The 26,287-nt window shown below is 44.5% G+C and overlaps 1 long non-coding RNA gene across 4 annotated transcripts in view; it reads right to left on the bottom strand.

Annotated features, from left to right (window-relative positions):
- LOC107973921 (uncharacterized) overlaps window positions 1–26,287 on the bottom strand; it is a 149,708-nt gene that overhangs the window by 117,913 nt on the left and 5,508 nt on the right. For 3 of the 4 annotated variants that reach the window (XR_010150242.1, XR_010150241.1, XR_010150243.1), the window contains exons 3-4: window positions 21,852–22,039; window positions 21,303–21,447 (exon numbers count right to left, since the gene is read on the bottom strand). This is a non-coding gene — a long non-coding RNA (uncharacterized LOC107973921). Of the gene's footprint in view, window positions 1–1,449; window positions 3,718–5,936; window positions 6,074–21,302; window positions 21,448–21,851; window positions 22,040–26,287 lie in introns of those variants that run through there. The other variant, XR_008546865.2, reaches the window with a different exon arrangement.

Below are 26,287 nucleotides of genomic sequence, written 5' to 3'. Positions count from 1 at the left end.
ACACTTATGCAGTTTTTTTCTGTAAAATGGCTATCTTAGCACAAATAATTTGTTAAGAATACACAACATATATTTCACTTTTCACCAGCAGAACCAGAAGGTAGCTTCATTCTCAACTCCATTACTTTCCCTGCCTAGAAAGTTTTACCACATTAGGAGAGGTATTAGAAAATGGGGTAGGAAGGAGGGAGTCATAGAACACTGCACTGCAGGTCTACATGCTGGAAGGACGGCCAGGCTCATTTGCTAGTGAGCATGTTTTATATTCATGCCACAGCAAAAGGAAATGTGCCTGGGAGTCATAGACTCTCTGAAAGAGTCCAGGATAAAGGCGGTGATGTCCTTGAAAGCCAAGAGTACAATGACATAAAGGTGTGGTGGTTGGAGGGGACCCTGGCCTCAGGGCACTCCATCTGCCCCTGCCTAACTCCTAGCAAGAATAGACCCCTCTTCCTCTCCTTTTACTCCAAACAGCCAGGAAGCAAGACATGCTCTGGCTGATTCAGCAGACAGAAGCTCCTTGGGGTTGCGGTCTGTGGCTCTCCAGCCTGGGATCCACTGGGCTCATGCAGCTACCAAGCACTGGAAAGAGGGCGCATTTGAATGTCGACGTGCTCCTATGATCACAGACACACCAGCCACCAAAGACATCATGCGAGAAAAAGAGTGTAAAATATCTCATTCATGATTTTTTACATTGATTACATGTTAAAATAATATTTTAACTGTATTAAGTTAAATCAAATAATGAAAATTAATATTTACATGTTTCCTCTTTGCTTTTTAAAATGTGCCTGCTAGAAAAAATGAAATTACAAATATGACTTGCATTATATCTATTTCCATGTTTGGATAGAGTTGGCCTAGGCTGCCCTGGGTGTTAACTCCTCATTCCTCATACTTTCTGCACTTCGCACTTAGAGCAATGCCTACTAGCCAGGCCCTGTGCTACACAGAGCCCATTATCTCCCCCGCACCTTTCTTCTCTCTCTGTCTCCTTCTGTCTTAGTTTAATCCTATAGGTCTAGAGGTGTAGAGGTGATTGCTGAGGCACTGTTGTGATGTTCTTGTTGCTCTCATGCTCATCCTTGTTGCCTTCAATGGACCTATATGATCACCTTATCTGGAAGTCTGGAGGCAAAATTGTTCACCACTGTATATCTGTATCTTTTCTACCCAGACAACACTTAGCTCCTTATGAATGGGCTCAAAGTTGATTGGTTTATAAGCATATAAAGTGAAAACAGAAAATGTATTCTTTTTGATATATGAGGAAGTTTTCTATGTCACACACGGAGGAAAGGATAACTTGACATCTAATTTTCACCATGATCTACTCACACCTCTGCCTGCTAACTCTCTCTCTCACACACACACACAAACACACACACACACACAGGCAAAAAGTAGAGAAGAAAATATCAAGGGAGTGGCACTCAGCTTTAAATTCTGTGTTATTTCCCATATATTTATTTGAAATTACTAGAATTTCATTAATTACACGTTTAAGAAGAATAACGACAGCAATACTCGTAAAACACCTACACCAGATACTCTCCTAAGAGTGTTACGTGTATTAACTTCTTTCACTCTCATCACAGTCCCATGAAGTGATGATCTCTATTTTAGAGATGAGAAATGTTTCCAAGGTCACAGGGCTAGTGAGCAGCAGAGTTTGGGTAGAGCCAGTCTGTCTTTTGTCTGTGTGCTTAACAACTAAGTTATGCATCTGTGTTTTACAGGCAGAAAAAATGAAGCCTGGAGATTGGGAAAGATGCACTCAACATGGCTCAGTTAGTGACAGAGGCAAAACTAGAAATCTGTTCTTCTGTACTCTATTGCCCTCCCTCCACCCCCACAAATGCTGCTCCCCCACCTCCCCCATCTCGCTACCCACAAAACCAGACTACGTCATTGTCTGAAGTGAACGGGAGTTTTGATAGCAGACCTAGGATGCTTAGGGGTAGAAGACAAGGAGGAGAAGACAGACGATGTTTCTCATACCTCTTGATCTGATAGAGACAGGGTCAGTTGATTCAAACCCTAAGTAACAAACTATAACAGAAAAACCCAACAGCCTGATTCAAACCCTAAGTAACAAACCATATCAGAAAAACTCAGGCTTTCCCAACAGCCTGTTCTAGACTCAAATCTTACAACAATAACTTAGCAGTTACATAACCTTGAACAAGTTATCTAGCTTCTCCGATTGCTGTCATTTGCTCTGTAAAATTGAGTTAAGAACACCTTCTAGGATCAACATGCAGATTTACATGGAATCCACGTACAAAACAATTCACATCATATCCAGTATATCCTGGGTACTTGATAAACATCAGTTCCTCCCCAGACCACCCTGACCCTTCTCAAGTTTAGCTGGAACCAAACGGGGACCCTTGAAATCTCTGCAAATGGGTCTATCATGGAGGACAGTAAGTGTGTAGGTCTACAGAGTTGCCCCAGGAGCAGAGAAGGAGCAACCTACACACCGGTCACTGCATAGCAAGTCGGGCAAGGGTTACCACCGAGAAATCCACCCCACAGCCTCACTCTGTGTTGCTAGAAAGAAAGAGAAGGATTGTGAGCTTTTGCTTGAGTCACAGAAGCCTTTTGTGTCTCCCCGGAGAGGGGAGGGTGGGACCTCAGGCTAACGGAACAGTAGTGGGCGGGGTGATCTGGCAGCCTCGATTTCATCGAAGAAAGGCTGGCTTGATGCCCAGCCTGGCGCGTTGCAAGGCCAAGGGTGGAGGTGCCCTGTGAGGTGGAGACAGGTGTGGGGGAAAAGCAATGACTTGGAAAAAGGAGATGCCTCATTCTTATTTCTTTTAGATTGCATTTTAACTAAGTAAATTCCATTTTTAAGACTTTTTGTGCTTAAAAGGAGCCCATTTTCCATGCCCCAGTTTCCTCAACAAAAACATAGGAACTCAAAACATTGTGGAGCTCAGAGGACACTCCCAGGCCCATCTTTTCTATCTCCCAGTACACACCACAGACGACTCTCGCCCCTACTGAGCAGATGGAAAACAAATGGGTGAGACCCCCAAGACTCCCAGAGACTAGAAAGCACCTTCTCTTTCTAGGCCAACTTGACCTACCATGGTTTTGGTTGGAAGGGAACTAGGCCAAAGACCAAAAGGAGGCTCCCTTCTGGAAAGAGGCCTCTTCTGTTTCTCACTATCACCTTTCTCTTTGAAATTCCTCCCAAATGTTAAAACCCAGCTCCAAGGATCTTTTCCTAATTAACCCAGGCAGAAATTAATAGGCTTTATCACCTCTCAATTCCTGGCTCACTGTGCATGCCCTTCCAGAAGTCCTCACTTTCTAAGAATGCAATGATATTATAGCTGCTAGGGTCTCAGTTCCTAATGGAGCATAATTTCCCTGAAGACAGAACCATTAACAGCTCTGTCTCAACCACATGGCTCACAACAGGGCTTCTCAGGCTGGGATAGTATCCTCCCTACTAACTCAGGATTTATTGAATGTCTACCCTATACCCAGACTGTATTTATAGTTTCCCACATTCATCCAGGATGACAGCCACTGTTCTGTAAATGTCTGTGGAGTAAAAGCCCCTTACACCGTAGACTGGTGATTGTGTAGAATGAGTGGTCCAGGTACCAATTTCACCCTTCAAGTTATATGCCTCTAAGGTGAGCAGGGCATCAAGATCCACACGAAAGAGACAGGTTTTACCATGGCTGTGCTGAGTATCTGAAAGATGAAAAATATTGTCCTGGGTCCCTCAGAGTACACACCAGGAGTTCCCAATTTTGTCCATTCCACAACGCCTCAATTCTAAATGTAATTATTTGGCCAAATAGGGTAGAGGAGGGCTCCATTAACCCAAACTGCTACTCCAGGCCTGGACATCCCATGAGGACAGGTAGCGTGACATTTTGTACTCTACTGTCTCTAGCCTCTGGTAAAGTGCCTGGAACATGATAGTTGCTCAACAAATATGTGTTGAATAGATGGACAGATGGAGGTGATGCTGCTGACAAGCGACCACATACATCTTAGGAGGAGGATAAGAATGAAGAACATTGCAGTTAGAAGGGACTGTGAAGTATTGCAAGACCAGCCTCTTATGTTTAGATTAGGAAATGGGGGCCAAGGTCACATGATGGAGTAGAAAGAGCACTGAACCAGAGTTTGGGAGACCTGGAAGCCTCAACTCTGACAAAAAAAAACAAAGCAAAACAAAAAACAACTCAGAAAAAAGAATAGTCAGCAGGGGTGCTGCTGGGGAAGCAGTCCTTGCCATATTACCACCACCACCCCTCCACTGACCAGGTCATGTGCTCTTAACACATGTATGTTTATGCTCTCCAAAATCACATTTCACATTCTCAATTCTGTTCCTATGTATTCTCTAATTCTAAGCTCCATGAAGCTTGGGGTGGGGGTCATGGTTTTGGTTTGTTCTTTTCTCACTGGCCATGGTATCCCTATCATCCACCACCACAACTGAATTACATATTAAATATTTGTTAAACACAAGAAGTTATTAATTATACATTCCTTCTCAATTGCATGCTAAATTTTTCATGCAGTCTAGAGTGGCTCTCATTGCAAATGTAGCCACCCTCGTAACTGTAAAGTTGCATTTGAGAAAGCTGATGAGAACAGAAGCAGGTTGAATTCGGCCCTAGAGAGCTGGTAAAAAAACAGAAAAATGTATGGCTATTGGAGCAAAATCGATTCTGCCTTCAAGATGGATGGGGTGTCTTTCAAAACTCAGACTATCGCTAATCTGAGCTGGGCTTGAGAGACTTGCTCCAGGGTGGTAGGTAGGTCTGGGGAAGATGGGAATGCAGAAGATTATGCTAATGGAACTGAGAGAATAAGCAACCAGCAGGAGTAGCCAAGTGGCAGCTGGGAGAGAAGTTTGGACCTCAATTTGAGAAGGTTCGTACCTACAACACTGTTGGCAAGAACTGGGTATCCTCCAAACTCAGGACCAAGAGAGGTAGAAGAGTTAGCCAAAGACTGATGCATACGCCTATCATTTTTTATTCTGTTCTGTGTTAAGTTGACCCAGTTATGTGCCTATAAACTATCCTTCCATATATAAACTGTGTATTAAGATGTTGAGCTCCATTTCATGAAGCTGGTTTATCATCCAGAAAGACTTTAGATTTAGAACATGAGTGACAAGGTAGATCATGGTTCTAATGTCTGGTCTGAGCAAGAAAAATGTGGCAAACTAAATGAGGCAGCCAACAAGTCCCATAAACTGTGAGAGAGGAAACCTGGGGCTATGTCTGGGGTGTCCAGGAAGAAATTTCAGCTCTAAGATTTTTGAAACCTTGGTGTGTAGAAGTTGAAATTAAAAAAAAATTTTTTTTTTAAGTTCAAGAGCAGATCTATTAAAAATACAAACAAGGCTGGGTGTGGTGGCTCACGCCTGTAATCCTAACACTTTGGGAGGCCAAGGTGGGTGGGTCACTTGAGGTCAGGAATTCAAAATCAGCCTGGCCAACAGGATAAAACCCTGTATCTTCTAAAAATACAAAAAAAATTAGCCAGGTGTGGTGATGGGTGCCTGTAATCCCAGCTACTCCAGAGGCTGAGGCATGAGAATCACTTGAACCCAAGAAGTGGAGGTTGCAGTGAGCAGAGATCGTGCCACTGCCCTCCAGCCTGGATGACAGAGTGAGACTCTGTCTCAAAACAAACAAACAAACAAACAAAAAAAGCAAACAAGCAAAACATCGGGCTCAGAAATTTCACCTCTAGGCATCTGCTATGGTTTGAACATTTGTGGCTCCTCCAAAATTCATGTTGGAACTCAATCCCCAATGCAACAGTATTAAGAGGCAAGGCTTTCAGGAGGTGATTAGGCCATTAGGAATCCACCCTTATGGATAGAATTAGTGCCTTATAAAAGGGCTGGAGGGAACTAGATAGGTCCCTTTTTGCCCTTCTACCTTCTCCCATATGATGACTCAGTGTTCATCTCATCCAGAGGACACAGCATTCAAGACACCATTTTGGAAGCAGAGACCGGATCTGCTAGACACCAAATCTTCTGGGGCCTTGATCTTGGACTTCACAGTCTCCAGAACTGTGAGAAATAAATTTCTGTTATTTATATATTGACCAATGTCAGATTTTTTTTATAGTAATATTTGTTCTAAGCCCAATGTTTTGCTTGTTTGCTTTTGTTTTGTTTTGTTTATTTATTTATTTTTTGAGACAGAGTCTCACTTTGTCATCCAGACTGGAAGGCAGTGGCACAATCTCAGCTCACTGCAACCTCCACCACCTGGGTTCAAGTGATTCTCGTGCCTCACCCCCTCGAGTAGATGGGATTACAGGCGCCCGTCACCACACCTGGCTAAGACAGCATGTATTCTAGAGAAATTGTTACATCTCTGCACAAAAAGTGTTCCATAATAGTCATGGCAGGATTTAATGTTAACAAGACTCTTAACATAGTTATTTAACTAATAAAAATATGCCTGCTGCAAAGTCTAATATGGACTTCTCCACTGAAGTACACCCTAAGGGACTAGTCAAATCAATTAAATTACATCTGTACCATGATACATTCTATAGCAGTTTAAAAGTAGATATGTGTATGTGTGTGTGTATGCATACACACACACATATACATATGCTCTGATATGGATAGACTTCTGAGTCATATTACTAGGTGAGCAAAAAAAGTAAGAAGCAAAACAATACATATAGTATGATCTTGCTTAAATTTAAGAGGATAAAACTTTTTATGTTTAAAAATAAAGTGAATGAGTGTGTGTCTATGTGGTGTGTATATCTATATGTGTATGTGTGTACATATATTTACAAACACACATACATACACACAATTTTGTACTTTTTTTATGTTTGCACCAAGCTGTTGACAGTGATCATTTCTGGGGGGGGAAGAGTGAAATTAAGTGGTGAACAAAGAAGACTTTTGATCTGTCTGTATTGTTTGAGTTTTATTACACATTACTTCTATAATTAACTTTTTTAATTTCTTCAAGCTGCAAGCAATTTTTATCTGACAATAAATGGGAACACCACCAGTCTTTTAGCATAGAGAGTCTCTTTGTTCTGCAGAAATTTCCCAAATGAGGCTTTTGATGATATAAAAGGACTTTCTTCCATGCTCAAGATGTGGTTTCCAGAAGAAAAGGTTATTTTGGGGGATTAATATTCCCTGTGTTAACATGTCCCTGAGTTGGAGCAGGGCAGACTGGACTAGGAGGTTTATAAGGACATGTGCCCTAGCTGAGAAAGGAACGAAGACCCAGAGGGATGGCAGGTCACTTATGTCTCACTCAACAGCAGCATGCTGGGAGTTGGGGCCCTTGTGGTTAGAAGTTTGAGGATGAGAGGCTTGAAATATTTTCTTTCTATCTTTCATGCAACTCTGGCTGCAAGCTGTGCTCCTTCTGTGCCCAGATGACCAAGTAAAGCCCCAAGTCACAAGACACCCTCTCTCTGTCTGCCCTGTGTGGAAACACTCCTGCAGACCAAGCATTGGTGGTTATTGTGAATGGCATTGTTTCCATTGTATTTTTCAGTAGGCCATTACTGATATGCAATAAAGCACTAAGCCTTTTTAAATATTTATTTTGTATCTGGCTACCTTAATAATCTCTTATTAGTTCTCCTGTATTTTCAGCTCATTCTCTCCATTTTTTTTTCGGTATGCCATCTGTTATGGTTGAATTGTGTTCTCTAAAAGGTATATGTTGGAGCTGTAACCCCCAGTACTTCAGAATGTGACTGTATTTAGAGTTAGGACCTTGAAAGAGGGTATTAAATTCAAACGAGGCTGTTAGAGTTGGCCTTAATCCAATCTGACTGATGCTGTTATAAGAAGAGGAAATTTGGGCACATGGGGACAATCATATGCAGAGGCAACAAGAGGTGGACATCTGCAAGCCAACAAGAAAAACCTCAGAACAAACTCAACCTGCTGTCTCCTTGATCTTGGACTTCCAGCCTCCAGAACTGTAAGAAAACCAGTTGTTGCTTAAGCGACCCATTATGTGGTATTTTGTTATGACAGCCCTAGCAAACCAATACACCATCATACAATCAGAAAATACTCAGAATTTTGGCTGCTCTTCCCCATAGTTCTGCCACTTATTTCTGTTTCCTGCCTTATCCTATTGGCTACCATATCCATTCTTTTCAAGTTTAGGATGCAGTGCAAGAGGGGAAGTCCTCATTTGACATCCCAGTAGGCCTGTTTTTATTAACTAAGTCACTCAATATGAAAGAGCTAACTTTAAAAGGCGTTAATGTTATTCAATTAATCCTAAAAAGTTGACACTGTCATCCTGGTGAGTAGATCAGCGGATTGAGGTTTCATAAGGGTAAGTGACTTGTTTTGGTTGAAATTCAGACTCCAGCTTTCTCTAGTTTCTAAATTGAATTCCTTGCTTACTCTATCTTATCACCAAACAATTGACCAGCAATGAAAAAAAGAAATTTTAAGTATTTATTAATCAATGTGATGATTGCTTCTTTCAAGGGCTTAAATTGTCTTTGCTGCCACTAATTCTTGCTTCCCCTTCCTCATGCGAAGAGTGTTTTCTCCAAAGGAAAGATGGGGCCGAATAGCTGTAGAACAAAACACGCACTTCTTAGGGCTGCCTTCCCAGCCCTCTCTGCTATATGGCTCAGAGAGGCAGCAAATATTAGCAGGAAGTATTTGGTATGGTGGCAGCTTCTAAGAAGATGGCTCCTGCCTCTACTGTTCAGGAGTGTGGGCTATAGACAGTGGCTTACTTCAGTGAATGAGATACAGCAAAAGTGATGATATGTCATTTCCAAGGTAAGGTTAGAAAAAGATTGGCTTCAATCTTGCTCACTCTCTTTTGCACCCTGACTTATCACACTGATGGAAGCCAGCTGCCACAATGTGAGGGGCCACATGGAGAGTGATGCATGGCAGGGGACTTAGAGAGGCCTCTGGCCAACAGCCAATGGAGAACAGAAAACCCATTCCAACAGCCTGCAAGGAACAGCATTCTGACAACAAGTGAGCTGGTTGAGTGGACTTTGAAGCAGACCCTCTCCCAATTAGGCCTTCAAATGAGCACACAGCCCCTCCTAACACCTTGAGTGCAGCATCCTGAGAGTTTGTGAGGACCCAGCTAAGACACACTCATTTTTCTATCCCATAGAAACTGTGAAATAATATGTGTTTATAGTTTTAAAACCACTAATTTTGGGGTTAATTGCTTGCACCGCAATAGATAATGAATAAGTTCAGTCTGGAAGTGAAAAGACCTGGATTCCAGTCTCACCTCCACCAATTGTTTACGATGAACCCTTAGGCTAGTACTTTTCTCTCTCTCAGAATCTGACAGCTCCTCTCCTGTGAAATGAGGAATGTGAGAGATAGCTCTAAAAATCTCTTCCAGCTTTCAAACTTTATAAGCCTCTTGACACAACATCCTAAATCTTTTCCTATGTCCCCTCCCACTCTTTTTCTCCTTTTTCATGTGCCCCCTTCCTTCTAGGCCCTCTGGCCTCTACTTGGGCTCTGTCATCCCTGCTCTTTTCAATCCTGCAGTGAAAAAGAGAAGATCTTCCCGGGGGAAGAGGCCCAGCCCCCGTGGCCCAGCCCAGGACTTTAATGGAACTTCAGAAGCTAAAGACAAAAGGAAGGGATGCCACTCTACTCTGTGAATTTCTTGGCAACTCAGACATTCACAGGCTGCTGCTAACTGCACACCTCAGCCCTCAGCCCTCAGCCCTCAGTCCCCTCTTCAACTTTTAGGAGACGCATGTCACATGTCCTTCCATGTTCCCCCAAAGGAAGCTCCAAGAGGCTCTCAAAGCCTGTCACCTGACTTCGGACAACACCTGGGCCTCAAGTCAGCCCAGCATAGTAAGTTCAGCAAATGGCATCTCCGGAGACCGGCGCCTTCCGCGGAGAATGCTGACCTGGTGCTTTCTCCAGAACATCTGGTCTGGTTCCAGGGGAAGCAATTCACAGGCCTGAGGAGGAGGCAAACCGGCCATCTGGAGGGTGGGGCCTGGTTTGGGAGCAAGCGCTCTGGAGTTCAACTCTCTGTAATGCCACCGGATTGCCTGGTTGACAAGGAACAGGTTCCCAGCGTTAAGCCTCAGTTTATATTTCTATAAAATAGAGAGAAATCCCTGAAAGATTTCTACCTCTCCTAACACATCTGCACACACACTTTACAAACCTCTCCTCATAGACTTCTCTTCAACACCCCCCAATCCTTCCTTAGAGGGCCCCCAACTTCCAAGAGACAGTACTAGGGGAGAGTGCCTGTTTCCTTAAAGACAGAAAGCATGGCAAAGTAAAGCCACTAGTGAAATTTAAATACAGAATCTCTCCCTCTATTGCCTTCTGGTTCTGTTCTCTTGAGAACAACCATCCGTGCAGCCCAGCGTAATAATGAGCAGGTCCTGGCAGCTGTGATAATGGCCCTTGTGTTCTCTAGAAGGGGAAAATGAGGTACAGAAAAAGAATTAACTTTTTAAATACATTTTAATTATTTTTTTACTACACCTGCATCTGCGAAAGGAATCTAAAAGGCTGGGTGATTCATTCAAGTTCAGAAGAGTGCGTGCCAGAGAGGCAATGCACCTACCTGCTGTCTCTTTCTACGGCGTGTAAAAAAGAAAAAACATCTGACTCAAATAGCTTAAACTTTAAAAGGGGCTTATTAGCTCACCTAATTTTAAAAGATGAAAGGTATGCTGGCTTCAATAGTTTCACTTAGAATTTTTTCTCTTCCTTTATCTCTGTTCTAACTTCAACTTCATCTTAACACTGGTTCCCCTACTGTTCTTCAGATAGCTGCCAGCAGCCCCCAAGGTCACGAGCTTCCTCGTTCACATGGAGAAGGAATGTAGGAGCTTCTTTGCTCCAGCATTCACAACAAAAGTCATGAAGTTCACTGGGACATGACTAGCTGAAGCCACCCAGAGGTCATCATTATTGGAGACTAGATATGCTATCTGACTGAGCTCCCCACTGAGCCAACAGCAAAAGCAGCTTCCCTGAACCACTTGAATTCCCAAATAAAATTGGAGGCCTCTGGGGAAAAGAAAGGCAAAATGGATACTGGTAAGATAACCAACAAGAATCTGCTATAGATACAAAGAGGTTTTTCTAGTTCAGAGCCACAGGGTTTTAAAGTGAATAATAGCCATACTACCCACCCTTCTTGGACCTCTGGATGATGACAGAATGTCACGTCCCACCCAGACAAGTGTGCCCATGCACACACGTAGACACTTATCCTCTTTGGAACCCAATTCCTCATCTGGAAAATGAAATGTTAGAGTAGATCATCTCTAAGTGGTGGTCCACTTCCAAGATTCCATGACTATATATGAAGCAGATGTGTCCCTGGGCTCTCTGAATCCACATACAGACCTATGCTGGTTAGTCCTTACTACAGACCTATCTCTGCTCTTCTTGGGCCCAGGGGTGCTCCTAGAACCTATCTCTATGAACTCTGTATGAGGGCACTCTTGCCAACTGGCTCTGGTTCGGTTTGGCCAACAGAAGACATCGGCTTGAGATGAGGAGTTGGGAGGAAAGACATTTGGGGTGTCTTTCTTGCTCCATTCCTACTTTGGGCCTCATTTCAATAGTGTCTGTTCCTCTAAAGCCAGGCAGCACCTCCTCTACTATTCCACCTCTCACTGGGATTCTTGTAACACTGATCCCTCCCCTTCCCCTCTAAGGCCAAAGTGTGTCCATGATGTTCCACTGTTGCTAGTCTCTAGGTGCCTTGGCATTTCTTATTGGTTTCTTTAAACCTGTCCACACCTTTGAAAGTAGTGCTTTGTTGTTTCTTTCATTCTTTTTTTTTTAATTTGAACCATTTGAGTTGAATTCTGGAACCTGACTGATACATATTTTATCAGTCAGTGAAACATTCTTGCATTCCTCTTCAAACATGCTTCCAGGCAAAAACAAACAAACAAAAAAATAAATAAATACTGAGGATTCCTTATTCTTACACATAGGCGCACACACATGGACATGGAAATAAATGGGTACTACCCTAGGGATACAAATAGATTTTAATTTCTATGACAATACTGCCAAATTGGTAGCACCTGTCAGGAACACTGAGTTGAGAAGGATTCTGTCTGTGGAGTAGGCTGAATAGTGGCCCTAAAAATGATATGCCCACATCCTAAAGCCCAGAACCTCTGAATGTGACCTTATTTGAAAATAGGGTATTTGCAGATAATTAAGGATAAAGATGATAGGATTTAGGGTGTACCCTAAACCCAATGACTGATCATTGAGAGAAAGGCCGACAGAGATTTGAGACACAGAGAGAAGTTCGTGTGAAGATGAAGCACAGATTGGAGTGATTCATCTACCAGTCAAAGGCTCCCAGCAGCCCCAGAAGCTAGGAAAGAGGCATGGAAGAGAGTTGCCCTCGGAGTCTTCCCGAAGGAACCAATCCTGCAAACATCTTGATTTCAAACCACTGGCCACTGGCCTTCAGAACTAAGAGAATAAATTTCTGTTGTTTTAAACCAGCAAGTCTGTGATAATTTGCCCAGCAGCCCTGGGAAACTAATCCAGTCTGCACCTTAACTCAGCTGAACAGAGTCCCATGCAGAGTCTGGGGCAGGACTCTACCGTCACTAGGCTATCCAGTTTGGACAGCTGGAAGAGCCACTGGCCTGTATGAGCATCTGTGCTCCGATGGGCTTCCTTATGAAAATGTGTGTATGTGGGCATTCTAGACTCCGGGAAACCAGTGAAATGCAGCACATATGGCACTCCAGAGAATACTAAAAGATGACCTGAAGGAATATGCAGACAGTTACAGTTAGAGTCTCAGGTTTCCTTGTGAGTATATGCATGTGCACACACACCCACAGCCTGAAGGCAGAGATGATGTCTGTTTCATTTAGTGTTCTTTTTCTCCACCTGTCCTTGTGCCATATGGTGCTTTGCACACGCAAGGCATGGGATCACAGTTTGATGAATGAAGGAAGGAGAGAAGAAAATGAATTCATTAGTTAGTGAATTCCCAGGATATGGACTGGAGCCAAAAGAAGCAGGTTGCTCTTGGATACACCAATAAATCCCTTTGCTGATCTATCCTTCCAAATAGGCGCAAAATGCTAAATTAAGAATCATAAATCTGTGGGAAAGTCAGAATATGAATCAAATTGATTTACCTGTGCCAAGAATTAGTTCAAACCTGTGCAGGCTCTTGCCTACAACCCTCAGACACACTCTTTTCCAGCACACTTGGGTATATAAGAAGGACTAAGTGACCCTGCTAGGTTAAACGTCTCAGTTTGATGACCAATTAAGGCAGCATGGCCAGAAGTCAGGGATGCAGATTCTGAAGCAAGCCTTCCTGGACTCACATCCCAGCTCTGCCACTGACTATTGGTGTGACCAAGGGAAGATGAGGTAACCTCTCTTTACCTCAGTTCCTGCATCTGTAAAATGGGGATAAACATTGTACAACTTCATAGAGTTACTGTGAGGATTACACGACTTACTATTTATAGACTCCTTAAAACACTGGCTAATATAAAGAGCACCACAAATATGTTTACTGTTGTTATTCTTCCTTTTTGCATTCAGGTATAGCTTGACCAATGGACAAATTAGAGCTCTCAGCCAAGCGTGCTGGCTCACGCCTGTAATCCCAGCACTTTGGGAGGCGGAGGCAGGAGGATCACTTGAGCCCAAGAGTTCAAGGCCAGACATAATGAGACCCTTATCTGTACAAAAATACAAAAAAATAAAAATTAGCCAGGCATAGTGGTGCATGCCTATAGTCCTAGCTACTTGGGAGGCTGAGGTGAGAGGATCCTTGAGCTTGGGAAGTTGAGGTTGCATTGAGCCAAGACCCTGCCACTGCACTCCAGCCTGTGACTGAGAGACCCTGTCTCCAACAACAACCAAAAAAAAAAGAAAAGAAAAGAAAAAAGCACGAAAAACCAAACAAACAAACAAACCGAACAACAACAAAAACAACACATCTGAGCTCACAAAACTTAACTCTGGACCTCAGAATATTCTAGCATCAGATGAAGGACTGAAGGATGGTATAGACAATGACTCATGCCAGGGAGCCCATAGTAGCCCATCAGCGAAGTGCGAGAAGTTAGTGGGACAGGCTAAGTCACAGATGAGAAGGCAGTAGAGGGAGGAAAAATGCCCTCCATTCTCCAATATGGACAGAAGTATTGCAGGAAGCTGGAGGCCTTGTATAAAATGCATTCTTTGCTTTGCATGGTCCTCAACCCTCTTTTCTTCTTTTCTGAGCTGAGAACACTGTCATTTTATGAAAAGAATAACAAAGATGCATATATGCCTATAAATGGAAGATGAAGTGGTGACTGAGGGCTTCCTCCTGCCAAGGAAAACAAGTGCAAGGCAGCTGGAGAGAGAGGAGCCACGGAAGTCTGCAGAACCAGAAGCACTCCATCTCCCTGGGACCTGGCTCTGGCCTGTGCAGGCTTGGCCGTCTGGGAACAGCAGCTCCATGGTCCTGCGGGAGAGACCTGCCAGGAACCTTGGGGCCACAAATCAGGAGTTGCTGGGAGCTGAATGCTGCAATTTGCCATGGGAAAAGAAAGAGACAATTGGAGGCTGGTGGCCCAGAGAAACCACTGCTGAATTTGAGAGACATCGACTGAAAGATTGCTGTGTGTGAGGCATGGAGCCATGGGGCAGAATAAGCAAGGCTGGCATGCTTTCTGTCCTTGAAGACCTAGAGTCAATGGGGAGGAGACCTGTGAAAGTGAGAGTAAGACACATACAGATGTGACTGCACCTTCCGAAGCATCAGCTCTGCTTTGAATCAGGAAGAACTAGGTTTCTGAGCCGCAGGGGGCTCGCTCAGTTTAAGGAAGTGACATTGGAGAACTTGTGAAGGAAGGGCAGGATTTAGACAGGGGGAGACGGGGCCATAGAAGGGCAAGTGACTGATGTGACCCGGTATGGAGGCAGGGAGAAAATGGCACCTTTTGGTGGGGGGATGAGGAGGAGCAAGGGATCCAATTTGACAGGTTGGGCAAAAATGTGACAAAAAATGTGTAAGTGCACAACTTGGTAGAGTGCTCTTGAAACCAGGCTGGGCAATCTGTGCCTGGTTCTGGAAGCAATGGAAACTCACTGAAGGGGTGGGAGGCTAGAGAGCATGTGACCAGCACTGGAGCCCAGGCTCTAGGATAACTTATGGGCAGCAAGTGAAGATGGACTGGAACAGAAAGAAAGAAGACTCCTTATGGCTGTCAGCCCTTGGAAAGAAGGAAACCTAAGGCTTTTGTGTGACTTAAAAAACAAAAAAAATCTAGCCAGGTATGGTGACTCACACCTGTAATCCCAGCACTTTTGGAGGCCAAGGGAGGCTGATTGCTTGAGGCCAAGAGTTTGAGATGAGCCTGGGCAACATAGGAAGACCCCATCTCTACAAAAACTAGAAAAATTAGCCACGTGTGGTGGCGTGCACTGGTAGTCCCAGCTACTCGGGAGGCTGAGGTGAGAGGATCACTTGAACCCAGGGAGGTCGAGGCTGCCGTGAGCCATGATTGTGTCACTGCACTCCAGCCTGGGTGACAGAGAGAGACCCCATTTCAAAGTAATAATAATAATAAATAAATAATCAAAATTCCCTACCACAATTTACCTATGAGGACACCACTCTGCCCATCCTTCCTGCCTCATCTTATGCCACCTTCCTGTGCTCCAGCAGCACTGGCTGGCTTTCTGGTCCTCTGACACACCAAGCCTTTTTGATCTCAAAGCCTTAGCTTGTCTCCAAGATGGTCACCATCCCTTCCCTCCTTGACGACACCAGCCATTTTCCCTTTGAGAAGTAGAGTCTAATTCTCCATGTCCTACAGTCTGGACTGTGACTTCCTTGATCAACAGGATACTGCAGAAGTGACACTAGCCCAGCCTAGGTCTAGTCTTTAAAAAGACAAGTGGTTTCCTCTTCCTTGCTCACTCTGGACAAAGCCAGGCTCCACAGAAGAAATTCAACCATCCTGAGCCCTCCATGCCATTAGAAAGCCCAAACTAGCCATGTGGAGAAGCTACATGGAGAGAGAGCATTGATAGCAACCTCCACCTATTCCAGCCAGCCTAACCCAAAGGCCAGGCAAGGGAGTGAAGGGACTATCTTGAATATCCATTCAGCCAAGTCCAGCCTTCTGATGACTCCAGCCCCAGCAGCTGTCTGACTACCGCTGCGTGAGAGACTCCGGTGGGAACTGACACCCAGCAGAGGCCAATCAATCCACAGGTCTGTGGGAAATAATAATAATACCTTTTTGTTCTAAGCCACTAAATTTTGGGGTAGTTTTGTCTTCTCTCTAGAATATTCTGTCTCCCTCACCCATAAGCTGACATCCCCCATGGCTGGTCATTGTCAAACTTCAGGCCCCAGCCCACTTTAGGGCCTTCCTTTCCCACCCTACCTACATACCCCGGGTCCCCACCACCCTGAATGTCATTGTGTTACTCATACTCCTTGCACCCTTACTGATGTGTCTCATAAATGACTTATTCTGTTAGTGACTGCTACCTCTCTCCCTTCACTAAACATGGGCCCTCTGAGGTTAGAAGCCATGAATACTTGAACCACTATTTCATTACCATACCTAGCAGACAGTATGTGTTCAATAAATATTTGTCAAATGGGTGAATAAGTCATAATCTCTCTACATAGCACAGAGCCACCAACAGGATGATGATAAATTTCCAGAGCCCCAGTGGTCTAACAAGCAAATAAGTGAGTAATTACATTTAGCTGTGACATTAGTCTTGCTCCAAGGGGTTCATAAGCTACTTTAAAAGTCTTTAAAGTATGTTCCTTCTGTATCCCCCAAAGCAGCTCATCTAAGAAGGGCTGCATAGAAGCTGTTCATTACATAGTCACTGATTTATTGATAGAAAATTGAATCAAAAAGCAAGTCTGGTCAACAGAGCAAGATCCCATCTCTACAAAAAATTAAAAATAAATTAGCTGGCATGGTGGCATGTGCCTGTAGTCTCAGCCACTCAGGATGTTGAGGCAGAGGATGGCTTAAACCCAGGAGGTCAAGGCTACAGTGAGCGGTGATTGTGCCACTCCACTCCAGCCTAGGCAACAGAGTGAGACCCTGTCTCAAAAAAAAAAAAAAAAAAAAAAAAAAAAAGGAATAAAATTGATCAAAAAAACCCAATGATTTAATGGATGGGTTATAATAGTAGAGTCAATTCTAGGAGGTCTGACACCAAAGGGATCCCCCTAAGGCTGAAAGAGATCATTTAAAAGACAATCAAGAGAGACTGAGGTTGTTTTCTTCTCTTTTACCAACTCTCCTCAATGCAGAGAAATGTACAGAGTATGTCCATCTCCATCTCCATGGTAACAGGAGGCAGGCATGATTATTATTCTTCACATAATTATAAAGAGCCTCCACGTGGTTATTCAATTATCAGATGAAGAAACTGAGGTTCATGGGGGAACCTCAGGGAATTCTAGGAAATTCTAGGAGCCGGCCACAAGGCTACTATTTCTTATTTCCAGTGGCCCAGGGGTTAGTGAGGAGGAATCCAATCAGAAGTCTGATTGGAATTTAAGGAATTCAAGGATGATGTCAGGCAGTCAAACACTGTGGATCGCCAGCCCTAATCAAATCACAGATGGGATTTATAACTCCCTTGCCCATTAGTGGTCCAAGTCACGTTGTGTGTATCAACACCTCCCTTACCATAACAGCTAGTTTGGGTCCACACTAGGTGTGTCCATTTTTATGTTGAAGGGTGTCAAAATTATTACAAAGCTCCATTCTTTCTTACCAGACCAGTCTTATGCTGCTTTCTTCTCCCATTTCTCCAGTACCCCTCACCTCTTTCTATGTCAGCCAATCTTTCCTGATTTGTTTCTTTTGGCCCTCTCCTAATGGTCTCTGAGTTTCTGCCTCTTTCCTGTATCCTGATGGTACTGCAGCATACTACCGAGATGGCCTGGGGTATCTTCTCAGTCATCTTTGACCACAGGCCACAAGGGAGCCATAGAGGAGAGAGAAGCCTCTTCTATGAGAAGTGACTGGTACAGGTGAGGAGATCCGTGTTACAGGTGATTGGGAGTCAGAAGACCAAAGTCCTTCTCCCAGTTTTGCTGCCTCCAGCCATGTGACTTTTATTCAAATGCTTAACCTTGTGAACCTCAGTTTCTCCATCTGAAAAATGAATAATCACGTGGAGGCTCTTCATAATTATGTGAATAATAATAACCATGCCTGCCTCCTGTTACCATGGAGATGGACATAGACATACTATGTATATTTTAAATGCTAAATCTATGTATGGAAATACACTTTCGGCTGTCTGGTCTCACCTAGCTTGAAAGGTCCTGTGTTCCTGTCTTGGCTCTGCCCTTAATGATGTCACCTTAAATAAGTCACTGTCCCACTTTGAGCCTCAGAATCTTCAACCACAAAATAAGAGAGTGGAGTGACCTTGGAGGCATGAAATAGGACCAATATTCTGGGTCTATTTCACCCACTTTTTTATCCCCACCATTGTGTTTGGTGTGTGGTAGGCACTCAACAAATGTTTGCTGAATGAATGCATGTGTAACGTGATATTTATGAATAAGCCCTAAAAATACATGTTAAGAGTGGCTGAAGGAAGTCTGGCTAGGAGCAAGGTGCCACATAGAGGAGGCTTCCAATGAAACCCAGCTGGCCAAGGGGACATCCCCCTCTCCCTCTACATCTCCACACTGTCTGTCCACATTCCCTGAGAACCTGGCCTGGGTTGCCGCCCCTACATGAGCTCTGGGCAGATGCTGAGCATCTCTAAGCCAGATCACAGTGGAAGAGGCAGAAGTAGAATAAGAGAGATGAGATGGATATGGAAAAGATGGGAGACCCTAGGAAAAGAAGGCAGGATGCTTCAAACTTTAGACTCTGACAGCAGAAAAAACCTTTGCAATCAGGTGATCAGGTAATGAAATTTCTCATTGTGTACACAAGGAACTTGGAGGACAACAAGATCACCTGGTTCATTGGTGATTAGGCAAGTTTGAATTTTAAAGGAGAACAAAAGTGTTGCTCCGTAGGATGTCCTAACTACTTCATGTAATTTCCACCTCGCCAGACTTTCCAGAACCTGGAAGCAGGAACCATACCACCTCCCTCATCTTTCTGTCCTCTTTCCTCCAGGCTCCATTCCCCACCCCACCCTCAGCCCCACATCTCCGTAGCACACAACAAAGGGACCAAATGTGGAGCAGATGCCCTGTAAATCATGAGGCCCATGGGCTGGGAGCAATTTCCTACTCACTGGAGAGCCCCTCTTCTACCTCAATGCAGCCACATCTGTTTCCCTACATCACAGAGGGACCTGTTGGTCTCAAAGGAGGAATTCACAGGGCTTCTCTATCACCTGCCTGGGAATGGGTGGGAGCTGGAGGAGGACTGCCGTTGCCAGAGACCACATGAGCACTGACCTCTGGCCCTGGCAGCAGCAGTAGCTGCTATTGCAATGGGTCTCTGCCATGCCCCAGTCCTGGGGGAACATCTGCAGATCAGTGGTTGTCTTGGAATAGGCCATGGGAAAGTCAAGAGAAGCCACGGCTCTTGAAAACCATCCCAGAATCCCACTGGAACGCTGTGCCAGAATACACTGAGCCCTAAAGGTCTTGGGTTTTATGCTATTTTACTCATTTTTATTTTTTGGCTGCAGTTTTAGTTGGAAATTCAGAACACTAAAGTTATCCCAGGGCATTGGTTCCAAGCACGTCACATAGCTCTCCTGCAGCTGATAACTACGGGACCTGTGTTCAGGATCCACAGCAAATGATGCAAATCAGCCTAGCCACCAAGAACAACCAGTCTCTAAAAGAGACCCAAGTCCAAGGAAGCAAAGACTGAGACCAAAACCCAAATCTTGTCTCCACTCCTTAAATCTTCCTGCCATGGCCAGGGGAACATAAGTCATTTGAGGGCAGGCACTTGCCTCATTCATTTCTGAATTCCCAGTACCGGGAGCAGCCCCTAACACACAGTAGGTCCTCAGTAAGCATTTGACTAAAGAAATGGATAGGCCAGGCACGGTGGCTCATGCCTGTAATCTCAGCAGTTTGGGAGGCCGAGGGAGGTGGATCACCTGAGGTCAGGGGTTCAAGACCAGCCTGGCCAATGTGGTGAAACCCTGTCTCTACAAAAATACAAAAAAAAAAAAAAAAAAAAAAAAGTCGCTGGGCATGATGCTGGGTGCCTGTAATCCCAGCTACTAGGGAGGCTAAGGTGGGAGAATCACTTGAACCTGGGAAGAAGAGGCTGCACTGAACCAAGATCACACCACTCATGGCACTCCAGCCTGGATGACAGAGCAAGACTCTATCTCAAAAAAAAAAAGTAGATAAACTACCAGGCCATACAAAAGAATCTCTAGGCAGGGTGACCTCATCCCACAGCACCGCTCATCTTAGAATGTGATAGGAGAGGTGATAGGAAGGCAAAGGTTAGCAAACTGGCCCATAGAATTCTGTTTTCGTACAGTCCGTGAGCTAAGAATCCTTTTCACATTTTTAATGGCTGGAAAAAATGCAAAGAAAAATAATATTTTATGACACATGAAATACATGAAATTCTAATTTTGGTATCTATAAATAAAGGTTTATTGGAACACAACCACTCCCATTCACTTATTGGTATTTTCTGTGGCTGCTTTTGAAGAACAGCAACAGAGCTGACTAGTTGCAATAGAGACTGCATCACCCACAAAGCTGAATGTATTTGTTATCTAGCCATTTACAGTAAAAGTTTTCCAACCCCTGGCCTAAAGAATCTCCCCAGTTAGGTACATGTGGTCTAGATCCCCAGCGTTAACTGTTTGGAGTTAAGCATTGTTCTCTCAGCTCTTCCTTTTTTCATTTTTATTTATTTTTATTTTATTGCAAATTGACAATTTGTAATTGTATCTATTTATGGGCACAAAGTAGTGTTATGATTTATTAATACAATGTGGAGTCATTAAATCAAGCTAATTAACATATCCATCACCTCATGGCTCTTTCTTTTAAATAGAAGCCTTTCTAGAGTGGTTTAAATTACTCTTAGTAGTATAAATTGTTTGACAATTTCTCTCCCTGAAAAAAGGGACGTGATCAAGGGTAAGGAGAAACAAGGGAAGACATATTTTTAAAAGGGTAAAGGACACAAAAAGGGGAACTTCCCCCAAGAAAAACTGGGTGCACTTTATAATGTTCCTAATGGCCGGCACTATACCAGGGCTTTGGGAAAGGACACAAAACAGGAAACTTCTCTGAGTTCACAGAAGGACCCCTTACCTTGCCCTGAAGCAGCCACAGCCCTGCCCAGGCTGGCTCCTCCAATCTGGCCTCCTTCAGTACCTCATCCATCCTGAGCAGTGTGAGCGATGCTGTCTTTGGACGTCTCACCTGCACCATCCACAGGGCACCACATACAGCTCTCCTGAGCAGTGGAAATCATGGTATTGTTTATTTAGATCCAGACATAGCAAATGACATCCATCCCTTCCTCCCCGCAGAAAACACTCATCACAGCAATCCAGTCAGCAAACAAAATGACCACCACTTGCCATTTCTGATTCCATGCTTGCCTCGAGACAGAGAACTCCTTGCAAGTACAAATTCTGCCTTAGTGATTTTTATTTCCCTGCACCTAACACAACATCTAACTTGTGGTATGTATAATATTCAACTAAAACTAGTCCTCTCCTCTTTTTCCTTTTCTTGCCCTGTCATGCAGCTAGGAGATGCATGGAATCCAATGCTCTTTCCACTGAAGTGGAAAGTGGGCTGCTAACAACCTCCCCAGAATCCTTGTAAGTAACTCCTCCCCAGGGGAGAACACACATCTACAACTTGAGCCTGGAATTCAGGTCAGCTTGGTATCAACACTCATCCAGGGTCTCCCCATGGCCAGTATGGCTTTTGTCCCCCTTAGATATGCTGGAGGAGGAGTCATCTAAGTTTGTTTTTCCTCTCTAGTCTTCTGATCGGCTAGGAGGATCCGAAGTTCCAACTGAGTTATCTTGCTTCACCTTGGGCAAGAGGAGAAAAAACAGTCACTTGTACACCTAACCACAAACCCCTGACCCTCTTCAAGGCAGAGGAAAGTAACTTTCCAAACTCTTCTTGAATAAGAAGAAAAGAACCTCTCCTCTTTCAACAGGTATTTCTGGCTGCTGGGGAGGGTGTTATTAATACAAGAATCTAAACACAATAGCCTGTCTCCTGGCAGCTGCCATTCCCATGGCAACCTCTGACTTTCACGGACTGCTTTGGATACTAAGGGCCTCAGAGACAGACTTCTAAAACAACCAAATTTTTCAAAAGTGAATTCTCAGGGAACTTATTCCTCTATCAGAACAGACCCCTCCTAAACTTCCATTTAAAGAGAAAACCTAAAATCTGCTGTTTTAAAAAAAATAACAGAAACCCCCCATTAAGTGCTGTTATCACACCAACCCTCAAAGCTATGGAAATGGACAATATAGAATTTAAATTTCACAGGTGAAAAAAAAAGTGTACTAAGTGTGAGTTGAGGATGGGAGATGGAGATGTGGTGGACTACCAGCAAATGGAGATAGCCATGAAGAGGCATATTTGGGAAGGTAGTTCACAAACCTGAACCAGAAGAGACTCACCTGGAGAACATGTTCAAATACCGATTCCCAGGCCCTGTCCCCAGAGATTCTGATTCTGTAGGTCTGGAATGAAACCTGGAACACTTTTGAAAGCTCTTCCAGTGATTCTGATGAACATTCAAATTGGGAAACCAGCAATCTGAAGCCTATTCCTTGCCCCTTCCCCACCACGGTCCAAGGGTCTCCTGGCTCTTAGCTCCCTCAATTCCTGCCAGCCCTCAATTCTAGAACCAGAGTAAAAGAAACTCATTTTCTTTAAAATAAAAGGAAGAAGTCGCAGCCCTGAAGTGCACGTGTGCTCTGTTAGGCACTGTACCCAGGGAACCTTGGAGCTGGAAGCCGACTCCAGCCCTGAGCTGTGGGAAGGTTATGTCATGCTCTTGGCTTGCTGCCTGGTTTCCACTGGGGTTGCTGCCTGGTATATTTTAGGTGCTGGGTCTGCAGGCTAGTACTCTGACCTTCCTTGGCTCTCCCCCAGGGAGCAGCCACCAGGCTCCTGCTGTATCAAGAGCTACAAGGTACAATTTCCATGGCATCCAGGTAACAGGAACCAACTGGCAGCAATAGCTGGGACCTGCATTAGACCTGGGGAGGCAGCCTGCTGGAGAAGAAAGGTTCCCGGATGTGAGCCTTTGCACGTGGTATTAGCACGGCTATTCACAGCTGTGGGATTCGGGGCTAGCCACTGTCCTTCCATGGGCCTCAGTTTCTCAGCTATGAAACTAGGGGCTCAACAAGGGGTTCAGCATAGAATAGTGGAAGGAATGTGGATTCTGGGGCCAGAAGACTGAGGCTCAAATCCTAGCTTCATCACTGACTTGCTTGGTGATGTTGGGCAAGTGCCTCAACCTCGTCGTGCATCAGTTCTGTCACCTACAGAATGAGTGTAATGGTACCTCTCCCACAAGGCTGATGTGTCAAGTAAAGATGATGTGTGCCAAGTGCTTGGCTTACACACCACTGGAGATCCAAGACACCCACACACACACACTCACTTCTTAACCGGGAACCTGATGAAGTGGGTGCCAAATCTGGATAGAGATGGTCTGGAGGGGGTTTAGAAGATGGAGAAGTTTCTCTGTGCATAGCACGTAGGAAGAAAGGGAAACATGAATTTCTGAAGGAAACGAAGTTTGAGTTAGGATTTTGACAAATTGAGAAATATGAATAAGCAACTACAGGACAAAAAACTGAAGAATAGAAGAAAAAAAAATCTGGAATCCGGATTGGGAAATTTGGATTCTAATCCCAGCCCTTTCACTGTCCAGCTTTGTGGTCTGCTGATATGTTGCCTCTGTTGCAGGAAAAAAAAACAGGTTCTTTTCACACTACTCGGAAAATTTAGGCTCACGGACACATTGTAGGGTGAGATGCGAGGAAGGGTTTATTGGGTGAAAAGGGAAAAAGGAAAGAGGAACTCTCAGCAAAGCGAGAGAGTCCTGCTAGCAGGCCCGCACCTTGCAGACTGAATCCCAGGCCACTACATAGGAACTGAAGAGGCCAGACTCCTCCTCCCTGCTCCACCTGCTTCCCTTGGTGCGCATTATTCAGACAGAACCAATCAGGAAAGGGTGGACTTCATCCAGGACCAGCAGTCCGGTTTTTCAGCCTTCAGGATTGTTTTAGGTTTTAGGTGGGTTTTCGCCAGGGACCCTTGTCTGCCTCCTGTCTCTATCACCTCTTTATCTATGGAATGGGGCTGTGGCAAAAATTAACAAGATGACTTAGGAGAAAGCACCTTGTATAGTGCCTGGAACACAGTAGATGTTTAGTGGATGGATGGACGGATCTATGGACAGACAGAGGATGGATTCCAGATGGAGAAAGTGGGGTGGGCAAAGGAATAGAAAGACGAATGCCCAAGGCATCTTTATAGATGAGTGGGTATATCTGCACAGTTCAGCAATTTCTGAAGAGTGTTCTTGGAACTCTAGCCCCTAAGATACTCTAAGGGGGAAAAAAACCATATTCCCTGGTCAATTAAACTTAGGAATGACAGTTTGATACATCACTCTCTTGATGATTTGCAATAAATGTCAACGTATAAATTATTCTGCAAAGTTCTTTCTAGTTTTATTTATACCCAGTAGTCCACAATCCAGTTCACTTCTAAACCAGTTTTTCACATTAAATTTGTTAATTTCACACTGAACTTGGCAGAGGTCTTCCTGAAGTAAACTAAGGAGGTGGCGGCAGAGACCCTCGGAAGAATTACTTGGGGTTTTCTTTGTGCTCCTGCACGCAGCTTTAGGAGCTGCCTGTGCAGCACTGTGTAGAAGCACCCTGGACAAGACAGGCAAGCATATTGAAAACAGGGTCCTGTGCTTCTATGCAGCCGCCGCTGCTGAGCCATATGACCTTGGGCAAGTTCCTCAACTTTCCTTTGCCTCCATTTCCTCACCTATAAAGTCACAGTACTTAACCTCACAAGGTGATTGCAAGAATCAAATGAGCTAAGGTACCTAGGGAGGTTAGCATGCTGCCTGGCACTTAGCAATCTGTCAGTTAAAATGGTGCCAGTATGATTAGGTCACCATCTGAATATTCTCAACCAGTCATTCTCTAATATCCAGCAGGACTTGGACGCTGAGTCCTGAGGGTAGTAATCATACCAATTTCTGCCTCCCTCTTCCTTGTGGGGGTCAGCCTAGAGCCACACACCAAGAGGAGGTGAGTCAGGCCATTGCAAAGGAGGCAATGATGGTGATGTCTGCTTCGTGCTTTCTCTGAACACAGAGCAAAAGAAGGGCACTCTTTCAGAAAAGCATCAAGTCTCGCAGGCTGGCAGCTGGCTACCAGGAGATGGAGAATCTGCTTAGTCATTTCTTAACAGCAAGAACGAGTGGCTTAGAGAAGAAGCCAGCTATACCCCCTGGGAGGTCAGCCAAGTACCGCCTAAAAAGAGAAAAGCAGAGAAGCACAGAACCCCAAGTGCCTGGATCTGATCAGAGCCATGGGGCAGAGACAACTGGCTCGCAGTGTCAGAGACCCATGCCCTGCACAAATGCCTCCACTCTAGGCTGGAGGGGGATGGGCCAGCTTCACCTCTGGCCAGAAAACCAAGTCCCCAGCTCTCCTCCATTTGTGGAAGAATGTTTGCTGCTCTGCAGAGGCCCTATGGTCAGTTTCTCCTCCTTGATTCATTCACTCATTTAGTTAACATTTATTGAATGCTTACAAGACGTCACAAGGGATACAGTTGTACACAAGACAGGAAAAGTTTCTGCACTGATGGAGTTCACATCTTAGTGGAGAGAGACAGAAAATACGCAAATAAAGAAATAAAATAATGTCAGGGAGTGATAAGTGCCTTAAGGAGAAATAAGTCAGGGTGAGGGTGAGAGAGAGAGATCAATAGATTAGGAGCTAGAGAAGGATGGAGAACTAGAGGTCAATGGATTAGGAGCTAGAGAAGGAAGCCTCCTGAAAGAAGGGACCTCTGAATTGAGATGGGAATGGAGCAAAGGAAGGAACCGGAAGAAGATCTGGAAGGAAAGTGCCCCAAACACAGCAAGTGCAATGGCCGTGAGACCAAACTGAGCCCCACATGCTGAAAAGCAGCCAAACTGGCTACGGCCAAAGCAGGGGTGGTCAGGAGAAGCAGGAGAGAGCTACAGGTGAGGTCAAGAACCTGCGCAGGCC

The sequence above is a fragment of the Pan troglodytes genome, chromosome 13 (genome assembly GCF_028858775.2).
Source record: "Pan troglodytes isolate AG18354 chromosome 13, NHGRI_mPanTro3-v2.0_pri, whole genome shotgun sequence".
Taxonomy (NCBI): domain Eukaryota; kingdom Metazoa; phylum Chordata; class Mammalia; order Primates; family Hominidae; genus Pan; species Pan troglodytes.
This window is presented reverse-complemented; position numbering and strand designations above follow the sequence as displayed.